Genomic DNA, 9933 nt, shown 5'->3' on the forward strand with positions numbered 1-9933 from the left:
CTGGTGGAACACATTTCCTGTGAGGCATACTCATTTGAAATGGCGATAAATCTCAAGGTACGTTGCACGCATTAATATTCATAAAAGCCCTTAAATATGTTAATACACAAAAGGGTTGAAATACACATATTTTCGTGTGTGCTTTTGAGCATATGTACTTATGTACATACACGTATATATGTATATATGCAAATAAATATTCATATCCTTATGATAAAGCTTAAAACATTTCAGCCGCTCAAAGAGACAATATGAATGAGTTCTTCAAATTTGAGGCAGAGAAATAGTAGCATGGCAGGGAAGATCCAACGTATTATTGCGTAAACTACCACATAATGTGATACACCATAAAGCACACCGTTAGCCATGAAATACATTTAAACAAATGGCGAACACAAAGTCCTTGCGGACCCACGACACATTAAACAGATAAATATAGTCGCATCAAAAGCGTTGAGGCATTTATTTTTCTTATGGTTAGTACAAAAAATATGCACATTTACATTATATTCTCTGCTTATTTATTCAGAATGGTAAGTAGCACATATTTTGTTTCTGTACATGCAAAAAAGTATTTAAGTAATCAACACTTTTCTATAAGACAATATGTTGAAGTCTGAAAACTTTCCGTTAAAATATATCAGGTGTTCACAGAAGGTTACTCGACAATAGTGAAACTGATTTTTGTCACGAAGTCATTGAAGCAAAAGATTGAAACTGGTGGTGTGTAGTGTATATAGAGCTAAAAAACCGATTTTATAAATGTTTAGCACTAGAATACTTTATTATTAGAAGCAGCTCCTCAAGTAATTTCACAAATATAGTTTACAGATTGACCGATATTTGTGACAATTTACAATTTCGTACCAGGAAAGTTGACAGCTACAAACAAGACGTAGTCAATTATTACACAGACTATTTAAAATTGTCAAGACTATCACCACTCACATTTCAATTAAAAGTAGAGTGAGTTTTGAGTTGCAATAGAACAAGATTAGTTGTAAAGAAGGTATTCAATATCGTCACCGAAGCCAAGATTGAGCCAACTTTGAAATTTTCTCATTTGTTACATACTTCACGATAAGATTAAAAAAATCAAAGTTAAACAAAGTATGATGATTTACGCTTAATACAGATCTTTTGAACAGTAAAATCGTCTCTCGACGAACCAAAATCAAACTCTACAAGTCGCTTATCATTCCCGTCCTGCTTTATGAGGAAGAAGCTTAGACGATGTCAACATCAGATGAGACAACACTAGGAGTTTTCGAGAGGAAAATTTTGCCCAAGATTTATGGTCCTCAGAACATTGGCAACTGCGAATACCCTGACGATGGAACGAGACATTGACATAGTTCAGCGAATAAAAAGACAGCAGCTACGCTGGCTAGGTCATGTTATCCGAATGGACGAAAACACTCCAGCACTGAAAGTGTTCGATGCAGTACCCGCCGGAGGAAGCCGAGGAAGGGAAGGTCTCCACTCCGTTGGAGGGACCAGGTGGAGAGCGACCTGGTTGCACTTGGGATCTCCAATTGGCGCCGAACTGCGAAGGAGAGAGAGAAGTGGCGCACTATCGTCGACTCGGCTATAACCGGCTAAACGGTTGCAACGCCAAACACACACACACAGATCTACAATAATGTATATCATTTCAAATTTACCGGCTATAACATTTTCGTCTTTATGAGTAAGAATCTTTTCACTATAGATATTAAAACATTTACTAATTTAATGTATACTTGAGTCACAAATAAAAAAACATTTGAAAAATATTTTGAAGGTTGACATTGTTGCTTCGTTAAGAATTTTTTGTGGAAGCTATTGATGATAGATCAAAAGTATGTTCTGCAATATTAAATAACATATCAATATCTACAAAAAATCAGCAAATGTCTAATTATTATAGTTATGTCACAATAAGTATATTTTCATAAAAAATATGTTTAAATACCACAATTTATTTATTTATACTTTGGTATTGATCGTTATCAAAATAAATAACTTATATCAGACTGCTTTATTAACAATATCTTTCTTTTTGAATTATTCAATATGCATATACCAACAATTATCTTTAAAAAAATTAAGTATAAACATGCATACAAAATGCACACATATACATTTACCTAATATTTTCGAAATTACCTACATATATGTATATTATTAGTGTTTTAGTTTGGAACGCTAAGTTACTACGAGTATTTACCCAAAAAAATATGAAAACATCAGATGCATAATCCATGCGACAGCATTTCGTCATTTTGACACTCTGAATATTTTGTGGAAATGAAAAATGATTTGTCGCTAAAAATGATCAGAACTGAACATCAGTTCTTTGTAGAACTAAATCAATTTTATTTAAATTTTTTCAGTAAATAATACTCCAAACGGTTAGCTGCTCGAGGATTTCTTATAATTATATTTTTATTGCTATTAAGCAAATAATTTAGTACAAAGTTGATACAAAGAAGGTTTATTTTTATTCATTTCAAATTACCGAAACGATCTAAATCTCAACTTTCTGAAAATAGTTCCCAGGAGGGTAGTCAAAAAGGCGCCGAGATGGAGAATCTTCATCAGAAACTGAAAATCTTCTTGCAATTCGAAGAGAATACGCATCTCAATCGCGTGCCAGAGAGTCGAGTAACGAGTGCGCAGCGGCTTGAAGAACAAAATATTAGAAATGTAGAAGTTCGCACTAGAGAGTCGAACTCTGAGCGTTCCCATCGCCTTCACAATCAGGTGAGGTGATGTTTGTGTAAAAAATTACAACTTTTGAAATGTTTGTTTAAACCCGTGCGAAGGCGAAACGGCCTGCTAGTTTTTTCTAAATCGATAATATTAAACCATCGCGAACTGAAGAAATTTAAATAATACCAGCAAAACACTGAAGAGAACTACTAGCACTAGTGAGACAGTCATCGACCAAACCATCAGCAACAAGCCAACCAACTTAGCTCACAGACCCAAGAGCCATCCAGTCATATAGCTGCAATATTACCGCATGAAAACCACAGCCAACCACATTTTCAATACAACAACAACAGCACTATTATTCACAGATCATTAGGAGAAAAATCGCAAGCAAATGTGCAGCGCAGCTCACAAGTAAGATTCAAAAATAGCGAAGAAGAAATGGCTAAATGAAAAGAAAAGAAAACGCTCAATAATAATAGAAAATACACAAAAAAACACATAACGAAAACGAAAAGGATTGTAAAGTATAAAAGCGAATGAAATGTGGACTCTAACAGCTGGTGTTGAGAAGAGCCGTGATAAGAAGAAAACAGAGATACAATACGTCATTAGCTGTTAAAGTTGCTCCAGTGTATATGGTAGCAGACAACAGTAAATAAATACTAGTATATTGAGTGTATCCACAAATGTTGGAAGGTATTTACATTTGTATTTACATAAATACATATGTAAACTCGTATATCTGTCTACTCACAAAAAGCTCATGAGCAATGCAGCAATCCATAAAGTACTGAGACCCACTCAACCCAGCTCGTTTATTTTTCTAAGTGCATGCTTATCCACAAACATTAGCAATTGTATAAAACAACTTGTATAAGAAGCCGACAATACAAGAGTGTTCAGTTAAAACTCATGCAGTCCCTACTGGAAAATTCACCAGTAAATATTTATGTAATATTTTAATATTTAGATGAACTTTCTATATCATCTTTTGGCGCCGCAGCTACTTGTGAGCTTAGTCCTATTCATTTCGGCCGTTCATTTTACCATCTCTGTAGCATAGTTCGTAAATTCTATGAGGTGAGTTTCCAATCATTATTCTTTTTTCGAGTTTTCCAGGCGTCTCCGAGCCACTTGCCTTGTTTTTATGACAATTAATTACCGTCGAGTGGGTTGTAAGCCCTACGATATGTCCGAATCACAGCCACGCATAACTTGAGACTGACAAGATGTCGTTTCATCAAAGATGTTGGCTTGACCCATAATTGGTCAAAGCCTATTTTATTATCGACAGGGTGCACTGACACGTATGTGAGGCATCCCCTTTATTTCTACATACTCTTTCTATACTTTAAAATTAAATTAAATTACAATAATTAATTTACTGGATATTTTTTTGTTAAAAATTTTTAAATTTGTCCTGTTTATTAGTTAACTGCATTATTTTTATATGATTCTCTCATATGAAGACATTTTGTTTATATGGATTTCCCTATTTCTGGACTAAAAGAAATATAACTAGTTCAGGTTTCCCTATAGGGTCAGTATATTCATAAACACACATATTTTGAGAAGTATATGCAATGCACATATGTATGTATTATAAACATGCAACCAACTTAATGCAGTTTGGCACGAGCCAAAATCATATTGTCATCAAAACAGCCCATGCCAAAACATTAAACAGGCATTACGTATTTTCGCGTAAACTCACGCAAAACTTATACACTTATGTAGGTACCAATACCGAGGCGTTTGTAGTAAAATTGGCGCTTTAGTTTATGGAATGTCGTCAGACACCTGTTACCCATTCGTAAAGCTGATATCAATTGAATTAAATACAGTTTTCCCATATCGCGATCAGCTGATCGAGCAAAAGTTAGAAAAGAGAAGATCACTTAATCGCTTGTAGGACTTAAGCTGTTTGATCAAACATGTTGTTGCGTGGAGTATGCTGGAGCCGTTTCAGTTTTGTATACAAACACTTATACACATGTACTTTGTTCAATTTAAAATTTCTATTCCATTTTACTTAGACAGGTGAAAAATACAAAGTCATAATTACATAAGTAAATAGCCTTATAAAATGCTTAGGTTAAGTTATAATAATAATAAAATGTCCAATTGAGAAAATAACGACATGTTTCTTTTATTAAGCGTACATATATGTGTTATGTCGAACTGATCTCGATTTATTTAACATACCAATTTCTTCGAAGTAATTAGGGCCTTTGATGTGGTTTTGAAAATTAAAACACTGTAGAAAGTAGTCAAACATATGCATACTATGGAATATAACGACTATTTATTATATTTTATTTTTAAGTGTAAACCTTCATGTGTTTCTTGTTCTCTTGCGATTTCTTATGACGAATATTGTACGGATGAATCTTTACTCGTATTTTACGTTTCTATTTCGGAATAGTTAAAGAAATTGACGTCGAAAACCACAACAGCAATTTTTGAATTAAATTGGCATTTTCTATAAAAAAAAGATTCAAACCTTAACTTAAATGTTCTGAAACTCTCGTAACAAAGTTGCTAAGAGAGTATTATAGTTTTGTTCACATAACGGTTGTTTGTAACACCTAAAACAAAACGAGTTAGGTATAGGATTATATATACCAAAGTGATCAGGGCGACGAGGCGAGTCAAAATCCGAATGTCTGTCTGTCCGTCCGTCCGTCCGTCCGTCCGTCCGTCCGTTCGTATGTGCAAGTTGTAACTTGAGTAAAAATTGAGATATATTGATGAAACTTGACACACTTATTTCTTGGCATAGGACGGAGGACATATAAAAAATAGTACTAACAAAGAGTAATAACAAACATGTACTACAAAAGTGAGTTTTATTTTGAGCAAAAAAAAAAATAAAAATTATATATAATGATTATTTATGATTTCAAATTTTTTGCTAAAAAATAATGATTATATATGATTTTTATTATTTTTGCTCAAAAATAATGATTATTTATGATTTTTTACAAAATTAATCATTAACGGTGAAGAAAATCACAAAAATCAATATATAATCATTATTTTGTGATTTTTATAATATAACTTATAATGATTACGGTCCCTGATTGAAACACGAGGCGCAAATATAGCCACGGCTTACATACTTTTATCTTTTGTAAACCTTAGATGATATTCAAAAAGTCTTCATTTTGAAAAAGAAACAAAAGCTAACAGTAAATATTATACCATTATTATTTGGTTTAGTATGTGCAATTTGTTTTTATGTTGAACTCTTGGAAGAAATATTCAAATGATAGTAAAAATGTGGTGGGGTATCCATAATGTTGTCGGATACTGTATATCATATACAGTATACTCTCGAAAAGTAAATCGATTGGTATTTTGGGTAATTTACTTTTTCGAATAATTTTTCTTCTTTTTGACTGGCGTAGACACCGCTTACGCGGTTATAGCCAAGTCCAAAACAGCGCGCCACGTATCCCGCCTTCTGGCAGTTTGGCGCCAATTCGTTATTCCAAGCGAAGCCAGGTCCCTCTCCACCTGGTCCTTCCATCGGAGTGGAGGTCTCCCTCTTCCTCTGCTTCCACCAGCGGGTACTGCATCGAATACTTTCAGAGCTGGAGCACTTTCATCCATTCGAACAACATGACCTAGCCAGCGTAGCCGCTGTTTTTTATTCGCTATTTGTCTATGTCGTCGAATAACACATACAGCTCATCGTTCCATCGTCTGCGGTATTCGCTGTGCCAATTCTTAAGGGACCATAAATCTTCCGCAAAACCTTTCTCTCGAAAACTCCTAGTGCCGTCTCATCGGATGTTGACATCGTCCACGCTTCTGCACCGTAAAGTAGGACGGGAATGATGAGAGACTTGTAGAGTTTGGTTTTTGTTCGTCGAGAGAGGACTTTACTTTTCAATTGCCTACTTAGTCCATAGTAGCACCTGTTGGCAAGAGTGATTCTGCGTTGGATTTCCAGACTGACATTGTTATTGCTGTTAATGCTGGTTCCCAGGTAGACGAAATTATCTACAACTTCAAAGTTATGACTGTCAACAGTGACGTGGGAGCCAAGACGCGAATGCGCTGACTGTTTGTTTGACGACAGGAGATATTTCGTCTTGTCCTCGTTCACCACCAGACCCATACGCTTCGCTTCCTTATACAGTCTGGAAAAAGCAGAACTAACGGCGCGGGTGTTGTTTCCGATGATATCGATATCATCGGCGTACGCCAGTAGCTGTACACTCTTATAGAATATTGTACCTTCTCTATTTAGCTCTGCAGCTCGTATTATTTTCTCCAGCATCAGGTTAAAGAAATCACACGAGAGTAAGTCGCCTTGTCTGAAACCTCGTCTGGTATCGAACGGCTCGGAGAGGTCCTTCCCGATCCTGACGGAGCTTTTAGTGTTGCTCAACGTCAGCTTACACAGCCGCATTAGTTTTGAGGGGATACCAAATTCAGACATCGCGGCATAAAGGTAGCTCCTTTTCGTGCTGTCGAAAGCAGCTTTAAAGTCGACAAAGAGATGGTGTGTGTCGATCCTATTTTCACGGGTCTTCTCCAAAATTTAGCGCATGGTGAATATCTGGTCTGTTGTTGATTTTCCAGGTCTAAAGCCACACTGATAAGGTCCAATCGACGGTGGGCTTTAGTCTTTCACACAATGCGCTCGACAGAACCTTATAGGCGATGTTGAGGAGGCTTATCCCACGGTAATTGGCGCAAATTGTGGGGTCTCCCTTTTTGTGTATTGGGCAGAGTACACTGAGATTCCAATCGTCAGGCATGCTTTCTTCCGACCATATTCTGCAAAGAAGCTGATGCAAGCACCTTATCAGCTCTTCGCCGCCGTATTTGAATAGCTCGGCCGGTAATCCATCGGCCCCCGCCGCCTTATTGTTCTTCAAGCGGGTAATTGCTATTCGAATTTCTTCATGGTCGGGCAATGGAACGTCTGCTCCATCGTCGTCGATTTGGGAATCGGGTTCGCCATCTCCTGGTGTTGTACTTTCACTGCCATTCAGCAGGCTAGAGAAGTGTTCCCTCCACAAACTCAGTATACTCTGGTCATCAATAACTAGATCACCTCTGGGGGTCCTACAGGAGTGTGCTCCGGTCTTGAAACCTTCAGTTAGTCGCCGGATCTTTTCGTAAAATTTTCGAGCATTACCCCTGTCGGCCAGCTTGTCAAGCTCTTCATACTCACGCATTTCGGCCTCTTTCTTTTTTTTGTCTGCAAATGCGTCTCGCTTCCCTCTTCAGCTCTCGGTATCCTTCCCATCCCGCTCGTGTTGCGGTCGATCGCAACATTGCGAGGTAGGCAGTCTGTTTTCTCTCCACTGCGAGACGACAATCCTCATCATACCAGCTGTTTTTTTGACTTTTCCGAAAACCAATGGTTTCGGTTGCAGCTGTACGTAAGGAGTTTGATATGCCGTCCCACAGCTCCCTTATACCGAGATGCTGATGAGTGCTCTCAGAGAGCAGGAGTGCAAGTCGAGTAGAAAATCGTTCGGCTGTCGGTTGTGATTGCAGCTTCTCGATGTCGAACCTTCCTTGTGTTTGTTGACGTATGCGCTTTTCTACACAGAGGCGGGTGCGTATCTTAGCTGCTACAAGATAGTGGTCCGAGTCGATGTTGGGACCACGAAGCGTACGCACATCAAAAACACTGGAGACATGTCGTCCATCTATCACAACATGATCGATCTGGTTGCGAGTGATTCGATCCGGGGACAGCGAAGTAGCTTGATGGAATCTAGTACTACAGACGACCATATTTCGGGCCCCGGCGAAGTCGATCAGCCTCAGACCGTTTGGTGATGTTTCGTCATGGAGGCTGAATTTTCCGACTGTTGTGCCAAAGACACCCTCTTTACCCACCCTAGCGTTGAAATCGCCAAGCACGATTTTGACATCGTGGAGGGGGCAGCGCTAATAGGTACGTTCTAGGCGCTCATAGAAGGTATCTTTGATCACTTCGTCCTTCTCTTCCGTTGGGGCGTGGGCGCAAATCAGCGATATGTTGAAGAACCTCGCTTTGATGCGGATTGTGGCTAGACGTTCATCCACCGGAGTGAATGCCAGGACTCGACGACGGAGTCTCCCTCTCACCACGAATCCCACACCGAATTTGCGCTCCTTTATATGGCCACTGTAGTAGATGTCACAAGGACCCACCTTCTTCCGTCCTTGTCCCGTCCATCGCATTTCTTGGATTGCGGTGATGTCAGCCTTTACTCTTACGAGGACATCAAACAGCTGGGCAGAGGCACCTTCCCAATTAAGGGTCCGGACATTCCAGGTGCATGCCCTAATTTCGTAGTCCTTTAAACGTTTGCAGTGGTCGTCATCAAAATTGGGGTCTCTCATCCGAGGCTGTTTTGTTCTTTTCATTGGGGGTGTTTTTATGTGGTGGGTCCCAAACCCTACGCACAACCGCATAAGCGGGTTTCGCCTTCTCATTTTAGCTCGCCTTCAAACGGTTGTTTGTTAGCTACCCAGAGGATACTTGGTCTAAGACCGGAAGTCGTGAGCTGCTTGAGCCACATGTAAAAGAATCGTTCCTGGCCACTTCCAAATGAATGACAGTCAGAAACTTTCCTCACTTGCGTGAACTTCTACATATGACTCCATCCTCCATTATTTTCGAATAATTTACTTTTCCATATACATATATACATAAATTATCTGTTTTTATAATATTAAATGCATTTTTAAACTTAAAAAATTCATTCATTTATTTGCTTCAATATACATTTACATATATACATATATGTATTTACAATGAAGAGAAAAAATCTTGAATATTCTTTTGTTTTTTTCTTTTGCAATATATTTTCTGACCATTTTTGTACGACAATTCAAAAAGTCTGACACCTGATGCAATTCATTTTTAAACCTGTGGATCAAGTAGGAGAGTTTATTTACTAAAAAGACGCGATAAACAAGACAGTAAGTGATTTTGCAACATCGTAAAAAACGCTACTTGCTTCGTTTCGAATTTTTAATCACACTCTCTGAAAAGTAAATTAAAAAATTTACTTTTTCGAGGTGCATGTGTAATCTTAAAGGTGATTAACTTTTCCGCGATTATTTACTTTCTGAGAATTTACTTTTCGAGAGTATACTGTATACTAACCGCTTCTGGATATAAATTCCTAGAGCAACCACAACACTACGTTCGAACAAGTTCGCTTCAATGAGGTTCGAGCTTCAATATGACTTGAGATGGAACACCAAACCAAC

The 9933-nt window shown here is 37.9% G+C and overlaps 1 protein-coding gene across 1 annotated transcript in view; it reads right to left on the reverse strand.

Moving 5' to 3' along the window:
• Positions 1 to 9933, reverse strand: part of LOC105218902 (lipase 1) — a 148608-nt gene that overhangs the window by 87936 nt on the left and 50739 nt on the right. The gene's annotated exons all lie outside the window — the stretch shown is intronic.

The sequence above is a fragment of the Zeugodacus cucurbitae genome, chromosome 3 (genome assembly GCF_028554725.1).
Source record: "Zeugodacus cucurbitae isolate PBARC_wt_2022May chromosome 3, idZeuCucr1.2, whole genome shotgun sequence".
NCBI classification, from domain to species: Eukaryota; Metazoa; Arthropoda; class Insecta; order Diptera; family Tephritidae; genus Zeugodacus; species Zeugodacus cucurbitae.